This window comes from Cottoperca gobio, chromosome 6 (genome assembly GCF_900634415.1).
Source record: "Cottoperca gobio chromosome 6, fCotGob3.1, whole genome shotgun sequence".
In the NCBI taxonomy this organism is placed as follows: Eukaryota; Metazoa; Chordata; class Actinopteri; order Perciformes; family Bovichtidae; genus Cottoperca; species Cottoperca gobio.
Window position 1 is genome coordinate 27,290,086 of NC_041360.1, and position 5,566 is coordinate 27,295,651.

At 44.2% G+C, this 5,566-nt stretch overlaps 1 protein-coding gene across 2 annotated transcripts in view; it reads right to left on the minus strand.

Annotated features, from left to right (window-relative positions):
• Window positions 1-5,566, minus strand: part of immp2l (inner mitochondrial membrane peptidase subunit 2) — a 113,516-nt gene that overhangs the window by 34,309 nt on the left and 73,641 nt on the right. The gene's annotated exons all lie outside the window — the stretch shown is intronic.

Genomic DNA, 5,566 nt, shown 5'->3' on the forward strand with positions numbered 1-5,566 from the left:
TATTTTGGTCTGAAGGTGATGATGATGAGGGTCATAGGACATTTTGGGATTTATCATCTGGGGACTATGAATATGCTAAACGGCTTTGGGGGGGAAATCAGTTATCAAGTTTTTAATATTTAGACCAAAACCACATGTTGGTCTGAGGGTGATGCTGGTGGGAAATGGGAAGGTTCATCCTCTGGGGAGCATGAATGCAATAAATTGCAATCTGCACAGTAAATTGTGATATTTGTGTAAAGGTTTTACAGTAAAAGGCAACACAAACATTAGCAATCATCATGTTGTGATCATGAACATCCTCACCTCTCTTAAGATAAGACTTTACTGATCCCCAGAGGGGAAATTAAGCAAAGATCTGCCAATGTGGAGTTGAGTTACAACGACACCGCTCAACGAAAAACTCAATCCTCACAATAAAGCATCATCGAGGTCTTTAGGCTTTTCTGAGCACGTTTGATGGGGATCTGGTCAACCCTCTAGGAGGAGTACAGTATAAAACAATTCCTGTAGCTATGACTATGAGTGAATACTGGCATGTACATGTCTTCAGTTCCCCACAATGTGAAGTTTGGTTCAGGTTTGACAGTTTACACTAAAGTTACAACAACTTCCTCTTTTATGGGAAAAGGTGCAACAAAGGTTATAGATAGTACTGACCAAACTTCTAAACGATTGTCTTCATTCTCGAGGAAGAATTCGTTAACGTACAGCGACTGGACTGACAAATGCCCTGAAATGGGCAATTCAAAATGGCCAACTTCCTGTTGGGTTTACGTTATACCTGTGTTTACTCATAATTTCCTAATAGGCAGACCATCATCACCACTGTTAGACATGTCATGCAAAGATCAATCCAATAGTTAGTGGAGGTATTTCAGACAGAATCTGGTCCCAAGCCGCCAACAACCTCACGGCCTCCAACACGGCTAAAAACAAACATGAGTAGCTCATTAAGGATAAAACTATTTCAAAGACTAAATGATCTAAATAACTACCCAGGAGCGTCTGGTGCTTGGAACCACAACAGGGTCGTGTTTCCCAGGACTTCCCATCTCTCGTAGCTGTGACCAATCCAATAAACACCAAAGTTAAAGTCATTAATTCTGCAGATAATTTCCCATTCTTGCGCAGGAAGCCGGTAATATCCCCACCGCTCACATCCATTCATCACCGAGCGACGCGCAGTAAACGAGATGCTGCTCAACAGAATAGATGATGATGATAAAGATTGCGGGTTTCATATTATGGGGTGTTTGTGTTGGATCACCACATCCTTCAGCAACAGCCAATCAGAGGTGGGCGTTGCTCGGCTGCAGACATGATTAACACACTGATGATTCTCCTCACAGAGACACGCCTGCTCGTTAATACCGAGCACGACAAGCAAAGACTTACGATCGCCTCTGCTGCTGAATGAGGATATATGTGGCGAGACGGGAGAATTAACCAGTCATTCCTGCACATCATTCACAGCATAATTAGTCTCTCCCATCGGCAGAGGTGGAGATTATTTATTCAAGGAAGTCACAAAAGTCACGTTTTGGGGCTGTGATACTTCATTTGAGAGGTATTTGTACTGCAGTGGAGGTACCAGGAAACTGAGGTCATCTGTACGGGGTTTACACTCTACAGTTCAAAACATACAACATAGTGAGTACTTACGGTTGATTTCCTGTACTTGGACTTCAACTCATGACCTCAGCCTTCTGTTAAATCCTGGCCCTTCATTCAATACCTTCCTCCCTTAGTTTTATTTATTTCTTCCAGTTGGGAAGAAGCAACAAGACAAGCAGCAACGCTACTCTTGAGTACTTTTACTTCGGATATCTGCACAACATCCAGTTAATTAACTAACAGATTCCAGCTCTTAGACCAATGTGATTAATCCTTTAATTAAATCCAGGCAGGGATATATTTTGCAACTGAATGATGATATCTAAACTCCACATATAACTTCACATATAATTAGTCATTCGTGTTCCCATAATGTCTGGCAGGGGAGTGATTGGTTCAGTGAACTTGTGCAATTAAAAACATCCTAATTCAAAGTGACAATTTCCATGCAGACTGTTAAAAGTACCCAGCGAGATACACTGAGGGGAAGGCTTCACACACGCTGCAATATCTTCTACTATCAGTCGTTGCCTTTAAGGTTGTGAATTAATGAGCTCACTCAATGGGCTCTTTGTAGCTGCAGCGTTCAGGCCCCCGAGGTCCTGGATCAGCTTGACTCGTCTAACAGCAGCGTGAGAGGAGCAGAAGCATCTTCCACTACTGGGTGCTCCTCACCTGCTGCAGAATCGCTCCGCTCGGAGACGTATTATGTGTGAGGAGTAAAACAAAGGTGGTGTAGAAGAGATCAGAATCTCATCAGAAACTGAACGAGTTCTGCAAGAGATACAACAAAACCATAAAAGGCGTCCAGCCGGCTTAATGAGCCCTTAGTCCCAGCAAACTCCCATCAGCAGTGGTTATATATGATAGCATTACCAGTGTTTACCCGCCTCCATCTCATTTCCTGCTAATAATCCATGAAAACAGCGGCTGAAGTGAACTAATACCTCTCATTACAACGCTTCCGCTTTTAAAATGTCCCGTTTCTCTGCGTAAAAGAAAGTCAGCGAGAGAGCAAAACTATTTTTCTCATGAATTATTAGCCCATTACAAACATTTGGAATTCAGGCCAGGCCCGCGGCTTGTTGCTTGGGGTGAGTAAAACTAGAAACAGCCTCACATTTATCTAGTGTTCCTCATGCAGAACCTTTAAAGTAGTTATTCTCTTGCTCACCAGCCCATTGGGCTACAAAAACAACGCAGATTTTGGGAGACGTTGGAGCTTTTTGAGGTCTTGTTTCATGATGGAGAGTCGCAGATGGCGAGTGTTCACTTAACCTCTGCTGATAAACCGCAGCAGATAGCAGTCACTTACAACACAAGGTTATTTCCAGTAGAGAAGCAGGAACCGTTCAGGCTGATTAATGACTTCCTCCGACTTATTTCTTTGTTCTGCTCCGTGTTACTGTTTTAATCTTCTCCAGGAAACACTGAGTCAGGACATTCACATCCGCACAGACACACAGTCACAGGGGAAGCTGTCCTCCACCCAGCAGCTGGACCACACTCCTGCAGCCTCACTCAGTTCCCATTTCTTTTACTGACCTCGATTTTTAATATTATTCAACGATGGCAAATGTTTAGAATCATTTCTCACCATCTTCATCAGCATATGAGTTTCTGCTGAAGTTTATACAACTTTTTCTGCAGAATTACAACATGTTACACTAATGAAGTGAGATCCAGTTAAAAGCCCCCCCCCCCTCCAAGCAGAAGCCTCCAGTTCTGAAAGGTGAAGTCAATGTGGAACTGTGTTGAACCTGTATTCTCTGTAAGGCCTGCTGGTGGCAACAAGAAGTCAGATTGTATAGAAGTCTATGAGAACATTCTCATTAAGCCTGGACCCAAATAAAATAAGAAGCGACAAAAACGTGTCTAAAGTGAAACGGAGCATGTTCGCTAATGTGCAGCGGGAAGAAGTAAAACACCGTCAGGACTTCACACCTGGTTTGATCTGCTGGTGAGATTTACTGCATTCAAACACCAGACCGCAGTCTGACAGCAGCTTTCACACTTCACTGGCCTCTCAGAGAAAACAGCCTCAGGTCTGAAAAAACATTCTCCATAAAAGATACGGGCGTCAGATATCTGCCGTGACCCTGTCTGCATATAAAGTGGCCACCCGCAGGGCTTCTGACCGCAACTTTAAAAAGTGAACTAGAGACTCCCCACAGCGAGCTGCTGGGATCAATCGAGTGTCAGGTGATGTTTTTAAGGCTAAAGTAAAGGCCGAATGTGAGAGTTATTGTGGCTCTGCATCATTAATGGTGACGTGAGGAGGGCCGGTAGTTTATTCCCTCAGCTCTCTGTGGCTGCGTTCATCTCTCATGTTGCTCATGGTTGCCATCAATGGTGGAGAAGGGGTGTGGTCTTGCTCCGGGAGAGCGCGCCCAGAATTCCTTCATTCTCCACCAAAGGCCGCTCTATGATTACACATTCTGTAATGAATAATTTACCTTTTTCTAATCACCCAGTAAGCTGCTTCATTTAAACGCTGGCTTCCTCCTCGTGCAGCGATCAGAGCTGGGCGCCAAGGTGAGGGAGGAAGATTAGAGGAGAATTAAGACCGGGCTGTAGCGAGCGGCGCCGTCCCGCCGAACACGCCGCTCCAATATATCTGCTTATTACTGCTCAGACGAAAGTCATCGCCATGCACAGCGGGCGTCTCCCGAACAATTGGAGCCATTATCAGGACAAATAACTCCACTTCAAAAACCTCGACCTCAGCCGGGCTTTGAGATGGTTTAGAAAATAAAATAATCCTGTGGCTCTGAGTGAGTCAGAGAGCTCTTCTTTCAGAGTAATAGTTTCTTTTATGGATGTATTTCAGTCTCAAGTCGAGCTTTTACGAGTGCATTCAGCTGTGGATGTTCCAGCGATGCAGCACCATGTAAACACGCGTCTGAGCATGAAAGCTTTTTAAAAGCACACATCTGACTATTTCAACAGGCCTGGCAGCACTTTCCTCTGCTGGTCCATCTCCACTGCAGCCCCCACACTGATGACACTCAATCTTGATGACTTTCAGGCTCGCAGGAGAGTGCTTCTGTCTAAATTATTCCTTAGTGGAAGGTTTATATACTGGGAGGCTTCAACCGGCCAATGACAGAAGACTGTGGTTATAAATGAGTAACTGGCAGGTGGAAATGTCTGCAGCTGCAGAGTGTGAAGCAGGGCTGAACGTTCTTAGGGGGACAAGAGTCTGTAGGTAGTTCAATAGTTGTGCAACAAAAGAGAAAAGGAGCTGGAGAGCAGCTTACTTTACAACTTTTCTGCACAATCAATGCGAGAAGTTGAGTGAATGTCGGATTTTCAGTTTTGGAGATCTAGAAACTATGAAACATTTGCTCCGCTGCACCTCGAAAGCGCTGCTGCACAGATTCTAGATTCAGGTAATAAATAAACCATGTTGTCACTGATCGCTGCTTCCAAAAGGCCTCAAATAAATCCTCGGGGTGTCTGCATGGACCACCACAGAAGTAACATTAACAGTAACATTGCAGGAACGAGCACGTAAAGGGTTAGGCTGATGAAGACTGCACCGATGATGTATTTGAGTCTCTTTTAATGTATCGAATGTGTGTTTCTGATTCAAGTAGAAAAATAATAAACATCACTGTCTTGCAAACTTGTTGAATATTAAAGACATGAATATTGTCCCCGGACATAAACAGCTTCTTGCCCACTATGTTCCTGAAAGGAGACACCGCGTACATGTGCATCCCCATCTTCTTCTTCTACTACGACTTTTATAGTGTTGGTGTTGCATCACTGCCGTCTGCTGGACTCTCCCTGCTCCATCTACGGTGGTAGAGCCATGACGTGTGAATACTGAGAAACACTAGCGGTGACTGAGAAGGTTATCACAATAATGTAGCGGTGAACTATGTGAGAAAGAGGATTAAGCTAGCAGGAGTCCGCTTGTGTTTTCTACGACGTTGTAGATCTG